The sequence below is a fragment of the Jaculus jaculus genome, chromosome X (genome assembly GCF_020740685.1).
Source record: "Jaculus jaculus isolate mJacJac1 chromosome X, mJacJac1.mat.Y.cur, whole genome shotgun sequence".
Lineage (NCBI taxonomy): Eukaryota > Metazoa > Chordata > Mammalia > Rodentia > Dipodidae > Jaculus > Jaculus jaculus.
In genome coordinates, this window is record NC_059125.1 from 124,522,218 (window position 1) to 124,542,952 (window position 20,735).

General features: G+C 37.0%; 1 pseudogene; it reads left to right on the forward strand.

Annotated features, from left to right (window-relative positions):
- Window positions 1-2,011: 2,011 nt before the first annotated feature.
- On the forward strand, window positions 2,012-2,593 carry LOC101613031 (annotated as a pseudogene).
- Window positions 2,594-20,735: the final 18,142 nt, after the last annotated feature.

Genomic DNA, 20,735 nt, shown 5'->3' on the forward strand with positions numbered 1-20,735 from the left:
ATGGATAATAATACATACAATTTTAATATAAGCAAAATCTATTCCTGAGTCATCTATTTATTATGTGCCTGGTGCCATTTATCAAGGAAACAGATAAATAGAAATTATGACTACCATTGTTGATACAGAAATCACAATGCTTACTGCATGCAATTACCCTGATAGGTAAACTATCTTTCAATTCATTCTCACAACAGCCCTATGAGGTAGGGGCAATAACTATTACCATTTTACTAATGAGGTGTGGGAAGTGGCTTAAGTGATTTTCTCAATCACTCCATATTACTAGAGATGGAATAAGTGGTAAAACTAAAATTCAAGCTCAGGCAGTGTATCCTGGAATTAATATTGTTATTGCAGAAGATAAATAGTAAAATAAATATATTAGCATGATAGGATTAGCCTATGGGAATTGTTATGAAGAGAATAAAATAGGGATCTCGGGAGATGGCTAACTGATAAAGTGCTTGTTGCACGAACATGAGTATAAGAGCTTATATCCCCAGCATGCACATAAAAACCTGAAGCAATAGAAAATGTCTGCAATTCCAGCAGGTCTATGATGAGACTGGAAGAGAGACAGGAGAGTACTTAGAAGCTGACAGGTAAATGTGCCTTGTGAACATAGTGGTGAGAATCAATATGACCTTGCCTCAAACATGGTGAAAATGAGGACCTCCACATATATGCTAAGTCACACATGCAACACACACGGGAATAAAATAGGACTAGCGATGAACCATGGTGAGGAAAATCATCCTAGATACAGTGGCAGGACCATATACAACTTGCATTTAACAAATATTAAGAGAGCATGCACAATGTGCCAAATATTACTCAAAACTAAGAACTCATAGGGAAGAACTAGTGTTCCTATCTTCATTCATCTTAGATGTTGTTGGAAGGCACCATCAATAAATGATCATACAAGTAAATACATAGTTATAAATTATAGTTAAAATTTTATAAGTATGATAAAGAAATGGGATGAATGATCCTAACAAGAAGAGTTGGCTTATATTGAGAGTAAGTGATCAGGAAAAAAGCTTCTTTGAAATTCCACTTAAGAACAGTGTGGAAGAATTAATAAATATAACCAGATAATAACATTCCACAGTAAGGCAAAGCTACAAGGCATAGATCTCACTGCTTTTTAAGGAACTAAAAGACCAGTATGGCTCACCCCCCCCAAAAAAAAAATAAGGAGAAAATGTTAAGATATGGCAAATATCGTTAGGCTGTGGTATGGATACATGATTGGAAGGAGCAGGTTTAGAAAGTGAAAGAAAAACCTAGCTGGGAAAACAGGTCTGTAATGCAACTTAGAAATTATTTTACTCCCTTTCAAAACCAGGTATAGGCTTGGTGAATCTATATGTCAACACTGAGGGAGGTTCAAAAAGGGGGGCATGAGTAATCCTGAGCATTGAGGGAAAAAGACACAGGCTCAGGATAGAAAATATTTTATTAAATATTATATACTTACGGTCTTGAGGCAAAAATAATGGCCAGTGGTAGTCTGATGAACAAGACAAGTCTAAAAGGACAGTGCTCACAATGGCTCGCCATGCTCTGAAACCAGAGGGCTAGGAAGTTATACCATTCCACACTAAATCATTTAAGAAAATAGGTATCAATTTATGTATTTGAGGACAAGAAAGATAGGATGGATGTGCCAGGGCCTCTTGCTGCTGTTACAGAACTCAAGATATATGTGCCACTTTGTGCATCTGGTTTGCATGGGTACTGGAGATTGTGAGGCTTTGAGAACAAGTGCCTTTAACTGCTGAGCCATCTCTCTAGCCCCAAACTGAGTCTAAAAGAGGTAGGCTACTACATGTTCCCTGATTTTACTTGTGCATGAGAATTACCTGTAAATCTTGTTTAAAAAATGGAGATTCTGGCCGAAGACCCTACCACTGCTAGTGCAGCTGTTCCCGAGCAGGGAGGAGCCCTGCTGCCCACCATCCCGCCCACTGTCCTTGGACTTTTTCCAACAATCTGCTAAAACATGGTGGATTATTATGAAGTTCTAATCCTGCAGAGACATGTGTCATCTGAGAATATCAAAAAGGTGTATTGGAAATTGGCATGAAAGTGGCATCCAGATAAAAATACTGACAATAAAGAAGCAGAGATAAAGTTCAATCAAGTAGCCAAGGCATATGAGGTGATATCAGATGCTAAAAAATGAGACATCTATGACAAATACGGCAAAGACAGATTAAATGGTGGTGATGGAGGAGGTAGAAGTTATTTTGACAGCCCTTATGAGTTTGGCTTCACATTCCAGAACCCAGACAATGTCTTCAGGGATTTTTTGGTGGAAGGGACCCATTTTCATTTGACTTCCTTGAAGACCCATTTGATGACTGTTTTGGGAACTGAAGAGGTCCCCGAGGAAGCAGAAGCCAAGTCACCAGCTCCTTCTCCTTTGCCTTCACTGGGCATCATTTGGAGGTGGATTTTCTTCATTTGATACAACAGAATTGTGGAGAATGGTGAAGAAAGGGTAGCAGTTGAAGAAGATGGCCAGTTAAAGTCCTTAATGATGAATGGTAAGGAGCAGCTGCTATGCTTGGATAACAAGTAACTCAACACACACGTTTATCAGAAATATTAATAACAAGCACCACTTGAGGACTAACAGGAACTTTGTTTTTGAAGATTTCAAATGAACTTGACTTTTGGTATAACTCTATCTAATCTAAAATATTTATAAGTAGCTCATCAGGGCGTCATAAACTTTTGCGTTTATTGTTGGGACCACACAACAGGACCATTCTTTTTTGTCTTCAAAATTGTAATCTCTGTATGCACTTTGCCTTTTTATTAAACATAATCTAAGGTGAGCCTGTGACGAGTAGTGTAGGACGAGACTTTACTCTCACACAGCATGGACCTGCTTTCCACTGTGTCTGGAATGTGAGCTGAGTAATGTCAGCCTGCTGTGAAGTTAACACTGCCTGGATGGTCCTCCACAGATAGAACTTCAGTTTTTTTTTCAGTATTTAGTAATGAAAGATATTACTGCTTTACTGGCAATACATTTCTGGTTGAGTGTACGTTAAGGATATTTCTAGTTGTGCATGAATGCTGACAACTTCATACATTCTGACAATTGTTTAAATATGTAGTTATATGTTAAACTTAGGTTTAAAAAAGCTGATAAACTCGGTCTTTGTCATTTGCTTAAAAAATAAATGTGGATGTGTTTGGTGCATTTTTTCATGAAAAAAAGAAGATTCTAATTCAATATTTACAGGATTGTTAGTTTGCTTCCCCAACTCTAAAAAACTCCAAAGTGATTAGGCTAAATTTTAATCCTGGTATTAACAGTTCTAGGAAGCTTGTATAATACAAATGATAAAAGATGAAAATGCCCAACTTATTATTACCAATATTTAATTTATCTTCTGTTCATCCACATTCAGACTTTTATTTGTGCAGTATAATTTTCTGCTCTGAGTCCATCAGGTGTTAAATTGGGTTGACAGGAATATCTAATATTTTTCCAAATATGTTGGCCATTTAGTATCATGGAAAGATCCTTTAAACTTTCCAAATACAAGCTGCATACAGTACTCAGATCACTGGGGCCACACCACCAATTCAACTTTAAAGACTATCATCTTAACTTTATGGGTATTTAAAATATTTGTTATATACTTACCACAGCCCAGCAGTGTGCGTGTGTCTGTGTACACATTAGTAAATAGAGGAAGAAAAGAAAAGAAGTGAAGCATAGTCAAATAGAGAGGTATTGCTAATCAAGACAAAAACAAAATAATGTAACAACGGTATTTGCAATGGTCATAAGTACCTGCCACTGATCTGAAGTTTTGGAAAGATGAGCAATGCACCTCTCTTAAGTCCTTCTTTCCTGTTTTCTTGTTGAAAATTTAGTGTAAGATTGCAACACTCTCACTAGGCTACAAATAAGCTATTATCAAGAAAGAGATAGCTTTGAGCACATGATGTGTCTTGTAACGCAGATAGACTCCCTTTTCTGAAAATGCACAGCTTCATGCAGAGGCATAATCAGCCTGAATTCATACAGTTGTTAGAAACATTCAGGAAGTGAGAGAAAACAGCCTGTTTTCAGCTCTACAAATGAGTGCCAAGCATTCCCTAATAACTAATGCATGCTGCCTGCAGGAATACTCTCTTGAGACAGGGTTCCTAAAATCAGGGATTCAGTATTAATTACCAACACATTTTCTTAAGTAGTAAATGGAAAATTACAGACTCAGTGTTGTAAAGTCATTAGCATTATCCATAAATAGCTAGCTTACATGGACCCTGGATCACTGGTATTTTTATAATCACAGAAATCCCACCAAGTGCATTCCCTTAATGGCACAGTAACCCCACCTGGATTTAGTTGGAGAGGATAGAGTTGGCCAAAGAGAAAAAAGGAGGGGCATAAAAAAAGAAGGCAATCAAGGTGCCAAACTCCAACTGTGCTTATCACAATTTTGTCAAGGGATGGCTTTGTACACAGCTTATGCTATCAGCACACTTTCTGAATTATTTCTCAGTGCTAGTAACAGTACAAAGTGGTTTGCATGTAGTAGCACATAGTGGAAAAAGGGTAGTATCATGCTAGTTTTGACAATAAATAAAGAATATGAGAAGGGCAAATAACTTGCTTAAGATTGCCAAACTCTAGGTTCACAGAATTATTCGTTTAACCTAAATCAGATTCCCATATCCATGTGCAGAACAACTGTGAGTGATATTATAAAAGGAAATAAAATAAGTAAATGTTTGGATTCATAGAATATTAAAGGTAGAACAAACTTTTGAGGTGCAATATTGATTTACCTAAGGACCTACCCTTCCTATTCCAGTTCTCCTTCCATTATATAACATTAAATTCAGTGCACAAATGGTATAGCGGTATTTGGTAACACCCTTTATAAATGGCATAGTCAGAAGTTTGTAACACACTGTCTACACATTAGATGTAGACACCTGAACAGAAGGTCCTTCTAATTTCCCAACAAGATTAGGACTTTAGGTAAGAACACAGGTATTATATTAATGGACTATACTCTCCAGGTTTAAAGCAGAAATCCTGTTTTACAACTTCAGAAGACTTGTTTAAGCCAAAAGTTTAAAAGAAATGCCACATGTAAGGACAAGTTTAAGAAATGGGAGGAAAAACTCTCCCCTCAGTGAGATATATACTTATATATCCCAAAGGCCCATCCCCTTACACAGCAGCTCCTGGATTTCCGTGGTGGCCATGCAGATTCCTCACCTCCAGCTCAGAAAACATGCATTTCCTGGACCCTATTTTCCATCTTCTTCTCCCTGTTTCTAACTCTGATTCCAATAATCTGTACTGCTAATCCCATCTGTGTCTCTGATTAAATTCCATGATTTAAGAGACCAAGAACCTAGAAATGGGACTCCATGCTCTCCTCCTTCTCTAGAAAAGGAAAAAGAAAGAAACAAATAAAACCATTGGGTTTTTTCCCCTTTCATAACATTCCTAAAAAGATGACATTAAAATAACATAAGCTATGTGCATAAGTATGGAAAAGAAAATGAAGGAAATCTGTGATCAGAGCCAAGAAAGACTACTTTCTAGAAGAAATAGATCTATTTTTTCCCTTGAGACTCTGTGGTGATGACAGGACTGAATGTGCCACACACAGGTTCACTTGCAGGCATGTGAGGTTAAGCAGAAGAATGTTGATGAGACATGAAGGGTCACAGGTATTCTATTAACAGGCTACACCTCCTAGGGCAGATTGTTTTACGTCCATGTCTTAGTTTCTTTGTACTGCATAACAAGTTCATCTTACTTAATGGACCTTACAAGGGCACTGCCAGTATTACAAGTAGTAAATGTTTACAAGGTACTTGAAACTGAATGGACCGAACTTTCATTCAACATACAAAACTGTGCAATTGCATAGAAGAAACTGCTTTTTAAAATGTTTTACCTAATCTACATTTTTATACTAAAAACCCACTACAGGACATTAAAGCTGTATCATTCCAAGTGCAAAGTTGAATAAAATGCATTTATTGATTTCCTACTATGGAAAGTTCACATAGTTCTCACTAAAATAAACTTAATAATATAATAAACTTACAATATCCTGAAAAAGCCAGAGAGTTTCAGTTAACATAAAACTCTAGATTCTGGGCTGGGAATATGGTTCAACACCCAAGAAATCTGTGGTTAAGCATGAGAGCCTGGAAGGGCCTAAGAATACCAGGCTCCTCAGAACTCACATGAAAAGCTGGATGTGGTCATGCACATCTGTAACTCCAGTTGGTGGTGGGAGCAGAATGGAGAATTGCTGGGGATGACTGACCAAAAACCTCCAGCTCTGGGTTGAAAAATAAATCTACTCTCAATTTACTATAGGAATGAATAATAGAGAAGGGTCTCTGTAGTTCTCTTCTGGCCTCCACAGACACATGCATGGTACACATTCATCAGTATACACACACACACACACACACACACACACACACACACACGTGCATATACCACACATATTACATGCAAAACCCTCTAGATTATTCCCTAATTTCCTGAATCAAAAATATAAAATTTACACATAAGCAGGTCAAAAGAAATCAAAAGATTTGAGAATTATCTGTTAGGATAGCAGAAATATAAATATGAATTTGATATATTATAGTTTCCCACTTAGCGTTTTGCTCAAAAGTTGTCAGATATAAAATAATTTTTAAATTGAAAATGGGAACTGTAGGGGAAACTTCCTGGCCAACTTCTATATGGAAGCCATACCTTCTTATTTCAAACCATAGAGAAAAGGCATCTAATGCTTAGTGTAATTTGAGAATGCTGAGAACAGAAAAAAGGACAAGGGGAGCACAATAAGATAGAGGAAATACACAATTATGGTCAATTGGAAATCAAAGGTAAATAATTTTGTCCATTAGGATTATTTGTTGAGGAACAAAACACAGGGGCTGAATGGGTCTCAAGGGAGGTTCAATAAGACAGGGAGGTAGTGAGCTCACAAAACTAAATACAGTACAGGGTCTAGAAACCTATTTCTTCATTAGCAAATTAAAGGACATCTATCTCTTAAACAGAGAGAGTGAGTGGCACAGAGCCACACAGCTATATGGATGATCAATGGCTCTCTGATGGAATAAGAGACCCATTCAGTGAGAGAAAACTCATACCTAGTACTGAGAATGAAGTCAGAATCCTATGGAAATGATGGTAATAGACTTTAGAGAAGGCCCACTAGTCTCTGGCCAAGAAGAATGGCTAAACTCACCAAAATTTATCTCGATTAACTATGCTTATCCACTTTAATCCATGCTGCTCTCACTCTTGGTTGGAAAAACCTGTTCTTTCTTTTTCAAACAGATGGCATCAAAAACTGGGGAGAACCAGGAATCATCAATACAAGAAAAGATACTCAACTGCCTAACATGAGAGGAGTCAACACTACCATATTTGCCAGGGTCTAGGAGACATCACAGAGGAAGTGGCAATTTAAACATGAGGGCTACTTTCACGGTATTCCTGACAACCTGCTCAAGGGCCATGGAAATAGACATTAAGGACCCTTAAAACTCATCAAAGCAGAGAAGTCAACACTAAATTGGACTTATAACATATCCTCAAAGGCTCAAGAAACATTGCAGAAGAAGGGGGAAAAAGATTGTAAGAGCCACAGGGTGGGAAGGAGTGTCCTAAAGAATTGCCCTCCCTCCCCTTACAGAGACTGACTGATGCATTCATAACCCCATGGTGAATACCAATAATGCTGCTAAAAAGGGCTCTCAGAGGATAGGAGCAGGGGATATAAGAGGTTAATATTGGGCTGGAGAGATGGCTTAGCAGTTAAGTGCTTGCCTGTGAAGCCTAAGGACCTCAGTTCAAGGCTCAATTCCTCAGGACCCATGTTAGCCAGATGCACAAGAGGGTGCACATGTCTGGCATTCGTTTGCAGTGGCTGGAGGCTCTGGTGCACCCATTCTCTCTGTCTATCTGCCTCTTTCTCTCTCTGTCTGTTGCTCTCAAATAAATAAATAAAAATGAACAAAAATAAGAGGTTAATATGAGGGGAATGGGACCAGCACATAATTTATTCATAAATTTCATAATAATAAAAATTAAAAGAGAGATTGAGAAATATTTTGAGCAGAATCACCTTGCTAGGATAGAGAAACCTTTACCCTAAAAGCATGGGCTATTACAGGTGAAACCCAGTGCCAGATTTGTGTTACTCCCCACAATGAGACATTGGTCAAGGAGTCCCATGAGGGTCAAAAAATAATGCAGGTCATTGAAAAAATCTTGATTACCTTCTAGAAGTAAACAGTAAGACCCTATTGCTAAAGACACCACAAGCTGTTGTCACAGGACATTGAGAGATCATGCTAGCTGCCATAATGTTGGAAAGCACTATGCAAACTTCTGGGAGATAAGAGTCACCAACTGTATGAACAAGAAGTGAATCCTGCAAAACTACACAGTCAGGCAAGATATGCCTGCAAGTGCAATAGTGACAAATAAGTTTGGGGGATAATCAACTGCTCTCTGATGAGGCCCACTCCATAAAAGATAACCCATGCCTAGTGCTGAGAACCAAATCAAAAGCCTATGGTTTGGGCTGGAGAGATGCTCAATGATTAAAGACTTGCTTGCAAAGTCTGAGAGCAAAGGTTCAAATTCCCAGTACACACATGAAGCCAGATGCACAAAGTGGTACATTCATCTGGATTTCATTTGCAGTGGCAAATGTCTCTCACATGCTCTATACTTTCTCTCTCAGTCTCTCTCTCCTTCTCCTTTCCTCCCTCCCTCCATCTCTTCCATTTTCTTTCTGCTTGCAAATAATAATAAAAAAATATTTTGAAAGCCTATAGTTTGAATGGTTTTAGGCCACAGAGGATAGCTTAGCCTGTTCTCTATCTAAATGGAGAGGTTATTCCCATTAATGTATCTTCTAAATGTATATGATTATCCACTTTGAAGAATGTTGCGCTTACTCTGTTTAAAGATCCTTATTTTTACAGATGTCAGTGAATTCCTGGGAGAGCCAAGCCATCAAAATGACAAGAAGAGAAAGCTGAGTGGCAAGTATTAGTCTAGTTATCTCTATCATACCGGCCAGAGCCCAGAAAACATTATAGAGGAAGAAGCATAATAAACATGAGTGCTGCTCTCACAGACCTGGTTAGCCAGAGAACCTTCCATAAGGAGATGGCAGTAGATATCGAGAAGACTTGAAATGCATCAAAGCAGAAAAGAAGGGTCTGATGATAGCTCAACACTGATGTAGATTTTTTAACATGCACTCTGAGTTTCAGGGAACATTGTGGAAGAGGTTGCAAAAAATATATACAAGCCTCAGGGTAGGAAACTATACTATAAGCCACTGTCCTCCCCACTTGAAGTGACTGGGGCAACTATGGTCCTACAGTGACTAGCAATACTGCACTGAAAAGGTTCCTCAGGGGAGAGATGGGACAAAAGATGGGAATATGACAAATTTTCAAAATGTTCATATATTTCAATTTCCAATAAAAATAAAGAAATAAAAAAGAATGAGGGAAAAAAGAACCCAAAACGTCCCAAATGCACACAAATTATCAGAAAGAAATCATGAGCTCCAGTAAAAAGAAAAGTAAAAGAGGAGCCATAGTGTAACAAACAGCATGCCCAGGCTTACTTACAACAAAAAGAGGAGTTACAGTTTTTTCTGGCTTTATGGAAAGGCTAGCTGCCTACTGCGGTGAACAAGACTACGCAAATATAAAGAGACAGAGATATATGAAAGACAAAAGTGTTAAGACACTAGCAGCCACAAGTGTAAGCGCTGCAGTTAAGACAGAATTCTTCATACTTTTCAAACTGGACTGATGTGAATACAAAGAGAGCTGGAGAGGCCAATACAGTGAGCAAACTTCCATACCCATTACTTTTAGTAGCTATCTGTACAGGATAACACCTCTAAGAACATGGGTATACATCTAGTTCAGTGAAGATACAGCTTCAAAAGAAGGCCAACTGAGCAAAGTTTTTTGTAAGAAAAGGTGCTGGAAGCATCTGCTTATCCCTAATGGAACACAGACAGATCAAAGAAATTATATGATGAACCAAGGGATTTATTGGGGTTATGTTGCAGTTAGTTTCTTGTTGCTGGCAGCAAGTTCCTGACCAAAATGAGCTTGTGGAAGGTAAGGGTTTATTTTGGCTTACAAACTCAAGAGAAAGCTTCATGGTGGGAGGGAAAATTCTTTGGATGAGCAGAGGATGGACATCACTTCCTTGCCAACATCAGGTGGGCAACAGCAGCAGTATAGTGTGCTAAACACTGGCAAGGGGAAGCTGGCTATAACACCAATAAGCATGCCTTCAACAATACATCACTTCCATGAGACTCCAATTCCCAAATTGTCACCAGCTGGGGCCCTAGCACTCAGAACATATGAGTTTGTGGGTAACACCTAGCTCAAACCACCACAGGTTATATACAAGGGTTTATTTACTAAAACATAAGTGATTCAACAGCAGTTGTATCACCAAAAGGTCCTACCCTAGAATGAACAACAACTCTAGAAAGTGCATCATTGAATTTCCACCCTCACTCAACTTTCTATGTCCTATAATTTTTATATCTGTGAGTTTGAATATATGGCCCCATAGACTCAGGTGTTTTATTTAAGTTAGGTTTGCAGCTTCAGCACATACCAAGCAAAATCTGGCTATAGCACAGTGTGTCCTTGGGGATGGACCAGCATTCAAGTCCGAAGGTATGTAGAGAGTTTTGCCTGCTTGCTTAAGGTCTGCGTTTGCTGTTTTTTGGTGTTTGCTGGCTGGTGGTTATTCCTCTGTCTTTCACCGCCTCTCCCTCTCTCTCTCTCTCTCTCTCTCTCTCTCTCTCTCTCTCTCTCTCTCTCTCTTTCTCTCTCGTCTGTGAAATGCAGCCAACTTCCTCCACCATCGGTGGAACTCCCCCTGTATATGTAAACTTGAAATAAATCTTGTTCCTCCCATACAAATGTGTTTGGTTGGATGCTCTTCCCAGCAACGTGGAACTGACTACAATAGTGTCTCTCCCCCATGAATAGGTAGAACCAAGAGGAGGAGGAAGCAGTGGCAGATTTCACCATAGGTAAGAGTATACTTACCTTCCTGAGGCAGAAGAATAGGGCCAGAGGATGTCTTAAAGGAATTACACAAAGGATGTGAAATTTGCATAGGAAAAAAAAAAAACCACAATTACCACAGAAGAAAGCTTAATCTCATGCCCTCCTCAGCTGAGACCAGGACTGGCAATAGCTATCGGCACAAAAACAGCCTTCAAGAGTGTCTGAAGGTGTCTATGACCCTTTATAATACTAAAAGCAAACCCTTGGGTACAGATTTAAGACATTAATGAGATATGAAGTGTATGTATCTGGAACTACATGTAACAGGCAGAGCATATGCAAGAAAGCATGTGCTATTCAGCTATGCAAATGATTCTTAAAGTCAACATTATATGACATAAAAACCTTATTATTTTCAGTAGGCACTACTGGGTTCTCAAGTTTTTCTCTGCTCCAACCCACTTCCTTCTTCAGAAGTGTATTCTTTCTTAATAAATTCGGTCATTTGATGGCTACTATCATTGTGTCTCTGTCCAATTCCTTATCACTTCAATATCCACCAATATCACTCCCAACCTCCCTTTTAAGAGGAAATGTTATCTTCAGCAGTAGGGTCTTACCATTAACCTCTGGTGGGTATTCAAGTGCTCTGACAGAAGTCTGTCTTGTTTGTTTTGGGAGACCTTGTAGTTCTCTCTGATCAACAGCTCATTGTGGATATAGACCACATCCTGGTACAGGGAATTACAGGCCAGCGCCAAGGGAAAAGAAAAAAGAAAAAGGCAGAGAATAATAATTTAAAAAAAAAAAAAAACAGGAGAAATTTGAGGTTAGGTTTCATCTCACTCTCTGCATGGCCCTTTGATTCAGGTGCTCCCTCTAAGGTCCCTTTGAGGGTTCCACCTTTTAGTCTAATTTCCAGGATACATGATTCTATGGTACCAGTTCAATTTTTGTTAAGCTCCCACTAGCCTTAGACTATAAGAGTGCCTAAACCCTTCTAATTCACTCTACATTAGTAGTGGTTATCCCATTTAACTGGTGCTAACTTCACTCTCCATTGGAGAATCTGCTTCTCTTTTTCAGATGGGAACTGGACTAGAGGAGATAAATGACCCAACACACTACATCCAAGCCCCAGCTGAAACTACAGAGGAATTATGGATATAGCCAAGAATGCTGTGCTCTCAGTTAAGCTGATATCAGCACAAGGTTGATGGAGAAAGATGCTGAGGACACTCAACACCTACCAAACCAGAGATCCAGATGCTCTAAAGTGCCCATCACTGAAGTAGACTTAAAATGCTCATAACATGGTTCAGGGAATTTTGCAGAAGAGGGGGTGGAAAGATTGTTAGAGCCACAAATTGGGATGTTTTGCACAGAGACATTTACCTCTCTCACATATCTGACTGCTGCCCCCATAATGCATGACCCAAAATCCCCATGGGGTTGACCTGCATCCCCAAGGAGAAAGGCTTCTTCAGAAAAGGGGCAGGAAGTAGGGAAAGGATGATACCAATATGTGATGTTTACATACAAAATATGTCCTTATCTAATAATAAAAAGAGGAAATGTTAACAGCCCTGATAACAATTACCATTGACCTAGCTATCAATATTGTTTTGTTTATTTGCTGACTTTACCACAGGGCCAGAGTATTCTGTAGGTGACCATAGCAACCTCTGTTCCATGATGGCTGATGGTCATGTCAGGTACATAGAAAATAGCTTCACTACAACTGGATATGTCTTTCTTAGGGACATTCTGGCCCTAAGGACTACAGGACTATAAAATTATTATGAATATCTCTTGGCCACAGTGAACCCATAGCTAGAATTTTGTTTGCAAGAAATGACATCTACACATATTTATTCATAGGGATATTTCTGTAAATATTAATAACAGTGCAAGCCAGAATAAACTATACTGTGAAGAATATTTTTATGAAGTGGCATAATATTCACAATATAAATTTGAGTAGATAAACAGCGGTGGTGGGAGAAAGCAGACTGATCTCTACTTGTGAGTCCTGCTACAATTCAGGCATATTTAGTCTCAACTGACAACTTGGAGAATGAACATCCACAAGTATATCTGCATGAGAAAATGAGGAATCATAACTTAAAAAATCTTTACTTATTTTCAAGCAGAGAGATATGAGAGAGAGAGAGAATAGAGAGAAAAACTGGGCACACCAGAGCCTCCAGCCACTGGCAGAGAACTCCAGATGTATGTACCACTGTGCATCTGACCTGATGTGGGTATTGGAAAATCAAACCTGTGTTGTTAAGCTTTGCAGGCAAGTGCCTCAACTGCTGAGCCATGTCTCCAGTCCACAAATCCTTTTTAAATATATGTCAATTTCATTAGAATATAAACACTTATATTTCGTTATGGTGTTTTAAAACAAATAGTGTTTAATTTCTCTCCCCCTCCCTCCTCCTTAACAAACTCCCTCTCCTCTTGTGTCCATCCTTTCTGCTTTCCTGCAGCATATTTCCCTTTGTTCTCCCCCACCCACTTTCTTATCACCTCTTATGCCCCCGTTGTGGTATCCTACCACATTCAATATTCTATATTTTCCCTCAGATACCTTTATTTGCACATATTCAAACAAGAAAATGTAGCATCTGCACATGAAAAATAATATATGAATTTTGTCTTCCCAGGCCTGGATTACCACAGTATAATGTTTTCCAAGTGGAAATCAGTGTGGAAATTTCTCAAAAAGTTAAAAATGAAATTACCATATGACCCAGGGGAAATGATGCAATATATCCAAACGACTCTAAATCCATCAAGTGATGCATATCCATGTTTGTTGCTTCTCTATCCATAATAGCTAGTAACATAGATGTCCATCAACTAATGACAATGGAAATAGGTTACATATACACAATGAAGCTTTATTCAGCTGTAAAGACAAATTAAGTTATGAAACTTGCAGGAAAACGGAGGTAATTGATCTAATTTTTAAAGGAACTTACCTAGGACAAATTTGTTATTAAATGACAACTTAAACTAAAACAAGCCCTTTGTCACAAAAGATGTCTATGAGTCTCTATCCTTTCATGGCAAAAAGGAAACAATAACAACTTCCTTTTTTGACTTACTAGTTTATGAGTCTCAATTTAGAAAATGGCTGTTAAAATGCTTTGAAACTTCCACATATATTGGTCTTATTAGTTTAGTTGATCAGAGGCCATGTCTTAGAAACCTAGCTCATAAAATGGGTTTGTTTATCATTAACTCCTGGAGGTTTTTCTCACCCACGGAAAATACTAGTGCAATTAATTTGACTGGGATGAAATTTTTTGATACTATTTCAGGTGGAACAGATTTTCTTCACAAGGGGCTTAGTTTTTAATTTCCAATAAGGTTGAAAGGCAAGCATCTAAGAGCAGTACGGCTTCTGATGTAGCTCAGTTAATGCTACAGTGTTTGATTAACTCCATTTGTTATAATGCTGCCTTTATTAATATAGTCATCTCCTTGACTCATGCTATCATGCCAGCCACATGTGCACGTACTTAAAATTAGCTTCTACGATCCTTCCTTTTTCACAGGAGCCTTGCATCTTTTTGTTTTCTTTCATGCTTAATTAGAATGCACTTTCCCCAGTGCAACCCCCCCACACACACCATTCCTCTTGCTTTAACTATTTAGAATCACTGAGAAAGCAGGAAAAAAATAACTTTACACTTATTATTATTTTGATTTTGTGTATCCAGAATGACCTGCTGAAAGTTGCCTAAACATCAAATGATGAAGGAAACATACTAGTTTATCACTTATGCTTCAAACATGGGGAAGATATTCACCTCTAAAATGCATAAGTACTCTCTTAAAATAAGTTTTTGGTCTATAATTTCTCTATTCACTCCAGTGATTCTAAAAAACAATTAGCAAGTTTACAAATGCCCTGTTAAGGCTGCTAAAGTATGAATTTTGTGATTCCATAATCAGAGGTTCTGATTGATTGTTTGGGGTGAAGTAAAAGACTTTGTAAATTTAATGTAATCTCAGAGGATGCTGATTCTTCAAATATTGAGGGAGAGGAAATCACACTTTGAGGACCACTGTTATAACTCTTTCCTTCTAAAATTCCATGAAAGTCTCTATAATATCTTCAGTTTTTGAAATATTGTATAGTCCTACTACATAGAATTGAAAATAATGGTTGCAGATACAGGCTGTGGATTCAGATTGACCTGAGCTTGAATTTTGTTTTTTATATTTTTACTATTTGACCATGGATAAATTATTTATAATCACTTAGCATGAATTTCACCATCTAACTTTTGGATGATAAAACAATCAAGTATCACATAATAGTAATCATATAAAATCAATGAGTGCATATCACATCAACTTGGTCAGAGTCCATTAGGGGAAAAAATTCACAGGTCCCACCTATATTCATGGGGTGATCACACAAATTTGTGGATACAAGGAGGGGAATATCACTGAAAGCTGCCTTAAACTATTTCTGCTGCAAGTAGCTGATTATCTCTCTGAATATTTGATGAGTGATATTCTGCTCTTTTACTTCCTTCCCTCCATGCTTTTAACTGAGGTAGTGGAATAAACAATCTACAACTATGATGGAAAAGAAATCACTCCTCCATTATGTAATTTATATAAACTATTTTGGTCACAATAATGCAAATTAACTAATATAATGCCACATATTTATTGCTACCAATATTTTATTCTGAAAAGGAAAACATTTAAACTAATAGATATATTGAAATCCTGTTAAAATAAATAGGTTTGAATATTTAAAAAATACATCCCGAAGTACACAATGGATACCTATACACTTTTTAACTACATTCTCCAGTTGTTGCCATTTTGCTACATGGTCACACTCTGTAAATACTACAGCATATATAGTTTCATAAAAATTACATTTCCCTACATTCAAAATTACCATTTTCCTATTTAAAGAAGTTTAATACAAATCTATTATCTAACATAGTGTCCACATTCTAAATTTTCAAATATCATAGGAGTGATATAAACATATTGAAATCTATTAATGCAATACACTGCATAAATAACCTTAAACACACAAAAAACACATGATAATTTTTTTCAAGTGAAGTTTTTTTATTTTATTTTATTTTTTAATTAGTTTTCTATTCAGCAAATACAGGCAGTTTGGTACCATTATTAGGCTCATCCATGACCTATCCCCTCCCCATCGGCCCCTCCTTGTTGAGGTATATGGGTCATGCCTTGTGGAGTTAGCCCACAGTTATACCACATGATAATTTTGATAAATGCAGAAAAGGCCTTTGACATAATACATCACTTCATAATCAAAACATTGGAGAGAATTGGCATGGGAAGTTAATATCTCAACATAATAAAGGCTATATATAGAGCTTCTAAAGCACAAATAATACTTAATGGAGAGAGTCTGAAGGAATTCCCATTGAGATCAGGAAGTAGACAGGGGTGTCCACTCTCACCTCAGCTCTTCAATGTAGTACTAGAAGTCCTAGATCAAGCAATAAGACAAAAGAAATAAAAGGGAAACAATTTGGAAAGGAAGAGTTAAGTTAGCTCTATTTGCAAATGACATGATTCTGTACATAAGAGACCTGAGAGCTTCCATCTCAAAATTCTTAAAGGTGATAAACTCCTTCAGCAAAGTAGCAGGATACAAAATCAATGCACAAAAATCAGTAGCCTTTCTATATTCAAAAGGCAAAGATATAGAGAAAGAAAGAAGTGGCATTGTCCCATTTTCAATAGCAAAAAAAAAAAAAAAAAAAAAAAAAAAAAAAAAAAAAAAAAAAGCCTTGGAATAACATTTGCCAAGGATGTGAAAGACCTATACAATGAAAACAAAACAAAACAAACAAACAAACAAACAAAAAACCACTCAAAAACCTTTGAGAACTTTTTCCTATCAGAATCCATTTCAGAATCAAATTTTTAATTGTGATGTTTCCATTAATGAAAAACTTTTAAGTTGCATGTAACTGTCTTTGATGACATTAACAATTTTGAAGACTACAGGCCAATTCTTTTACAAAATGTTGTTTCGCCTAATTGTTTCTTCCATAAATGATGAATTTATATAAAACCTGATGTCAAGGTCTTTTATTTAGTGCCATCTAGTCACACTGATTTTTTTTTTGTTTTGTTTTGCTCTAACCAGGCCCATTTCCTCCCTGCCCCCAATATCAGAGATTTCCTTATTTCCTCTGGTTCTACTCCTATTTCTCTGGGTTCACTTCTTCTTACCATTTAGGTCTCAGTTTAATCATTGCTTTGTCATAGTAAACTTTAAGCAATGAATATAGATTAGAGTTTTACCATTATTCCCATTGCTGAGTTTATTTTCTTCACATATTGTGTCACAAACTGTAATTTATTTACCTTTTATCTCTTTGGTCTCCACCCCACACTACAATTTAAGATACACAAGAGACTTTATGTATCTTATTGTTTTTCTTTGCTTAGAACTTGTAAGAACATCTCTTTCATGGCCCCAGAGTGACTACTGATATCCCCACAAGATCTGCACTGTTCTGAGCCCATAAACATTTTGACATGGAGGATGGAGGACAAAGGGAAGGAGACAGCAAAACAGAGGAATGACTACCTTGAAAAAAGAGTGTCCTGAGTGAAATGGGGGCTGGGGAGAAGGAACAAAGAAGATAATGTAATGGGAACACAACCAAGTTACAGTATGCTCACATATTAAAGTTCCCATTAACATTTTAAAGAAAAATATCTTATGCATAAGTTGTTAAGTAAAGTATAAATACTGAATAAAAATATGGATAAAGTAATTTGGCTATATGAGAGTTAGGTTATACTGAACAACTTTTAATGGTTATCCTGCCAAGTATATCATGAGTTGAGATATTCATTGTTGTCCATTATTACTTTTTCCAGTTTGAAATTCATGGGATTTCTCATTCCCACACTCTAATAAAAAGAATCGTAAAATTCACATCATTTGAATTATGTCATATTATATTATGATATAAATAAATATAGTACCCATCTCTGAAATGTTGGGAGCATTTGTATTCTCATGTTTATATTTGTTTTGTTTATTTTTTCCACGTAAATAGCTATATGTTACAAATAGGCACATGGAAGAGGCTGTCATGGTAAAGATTTTTAAGGTCAAGTGGGCTCCTTATGAGACATACTCAACATGATCATATAGATGATTTTGTGTATACTATCTATTCTCCAATTTATTTCTACCCTGTAATCAGGGTATTCCACTTTTGTTTTGAGAGCTATAAATTTTCTGGCTAACAATTAGCTTTCTTTTTCTTTTCTTTCTATTTATTTATTTATTTATTAATTTATTAATTTATTAATTTATTTATTTATTTATATTTTTTATTTTTCAAGGTAGGATCTCACTGTAGCCCAGGCTGACCTGGAATTCACTATGGAGTCTCAAGGTGGCCTTGAACTCATGGTGATCCTTCTACCTCTGCCTCCTGAGTGCTGGGATTAAAGGTGTGTGTCACCATGCCCGGCAACAATTAGCTTTCTTATTTGAGAAAAAAAAAGTCCCATTTGAATATTCTTTCAATTTAATTCACTCAGCATATGCATAGAAACATCTTTCAAAACAAACTTAATCCAATGAAAAGTAAGGAACAAGAATAAAAATGAAGGAAAAGATTTGTCATGCATATCTTTGATTTTTTAAAAAAAATATTTTTATTTATTTATTTGAGAGCGACAGACACAGAAAGAAAGACAGATAGAGGGAGAGAGAGAGAATGGGCGCGCCAGGGCTTCCAGCCTTTGCAAACGAACTCCAGAACCGTGTGCCCCCTTGTGCGTCTGGCTAACGTGGGACCTGGCGAACCGAGCCTTGAACCGGGGTCCTTAGGCTTCACAGGCAAGCGCTTAACCGCTAAGCCATCTCTCCAGCCCATGTCTTTGATTTTTAAAAGCAATTGTTCACCACTGAGGATAAGTGGAATCACTGCTTTGGAAAATTGAGTAATATGCATAGTATGGAATTCAGTATTTGTTATACTGATATAGATTTACATCTAACTTATTTTGAACAATCCTTCAGGATGAGTGTATGAATTATTTGCTATTTTCAGAGAAAACAGTAGAGTCTGAGCTATTAAATGTTCTCTAGCACTTTGTCTATAGCTACTCATTTGCACACTCATGTTCTCAATCTGTCTGCTTGACTCCAACATCTGTGATTTTTCAACTGCAGTATACTGCCTAAATAACAGATACCAAAACTGCCTGCAAGGTAGATGAATATGTACTTAGAAGGAAAATAAGTTTTAACCTTAATTCCTTTTTTCTAAGAATGGAGATAAAAGCTACCACCTGCATATGACTCTGGCCTTGTTAATTTTTCTCCTATAAATATACTTATTATAACCTATCTTTTGATTGTACTCTGAATGTTAAGGGTCTGGGACAATGAAGGAAGTAAGATTTTTCTGTAATAAAATGAGAGGACAATACAGAACCTAGCATATAAAAGGCTGTTTTAGACCATTCCAGCAGAATTCTGTCGCTGAAGTAGCACAAAGACATTGCTATAAGGTTATCTTTCCTGTAAGAATAGCAAGTCCCCAAGCAATAGGTTTGAGTGAGACTCTGGAGGATATTGCGATTTCATTAAAAATATGTTTTATAGTCTTATAACTTTCAACCTTCACAAACAAAAATTCATTTCTAACTGAAACTCGATGTCATTCTTTTCTAGCTAGAACATGAAGATTTGGGAAACAGGTGAAAGAAATTTATTGAGTTGTTAAAAATATATGATCCAGTTCTTGTCTAGTTTTCACCTCCTTGGCTCATAAACACAGTTGCTCTCTTTCATGCTTCATTTCTGTCAATCACTGTGACAGGCATTGTGGAATTCCCTTCCTCTGCCTGCCTAAACAAAAGTAAAATAAACAAAATAATATTTTGGTGAAGAACACAGACATTTTTGTGGTGATGAGCTATTTCTCATATCACATATATTGTGAAATCTATTCTGGGGCTGAAGCAAGAGAAGTTTGTGATGATATTCCTTAGCAGGGTCAACACTAAATGAAGAATGAGGATAGACGTTAATCTGAGCCAGTGAAGATAGTGAAAGATAAAAAAAAAAAAAACAAAACTTTATGCTATATGCTAGCCAGAAATATCTCCAACACATATGCTTGGATTTTACTCTAAGTGTGAATTCAGTAAACAATTTGAGAATGGGATTGGCAGAAATGTTTATGGTATGGACATAGATGCCCGGAATCTAAAGCCAACATAAAAATCTAGGAGAAGCAGTGATAATTTCCATGACTATTTAGAAATCTTGTAATAGTTTTGACTTTGGGGTTCAAAGTATAAGAAGTTACTGTTACTCACAAGTATAAACCTAGCTAAAAAGACTTTATGACATAGGATAACCAAACAAATGGAAGATGGAAGCTGGTAAAACACAGATATGATTACTTCTTCAGAACATCTACTCATTGTTGAAAACCACCTTGTATAGTTATCCACCATAAAATATCACCTTGTATGACAAGTATACAAATTATGCACTGGTGAGTTTGAGTCAGCTGAAAAAGTTTCACTATTGTCCTCAATCGATTGCTTTTTAAGAC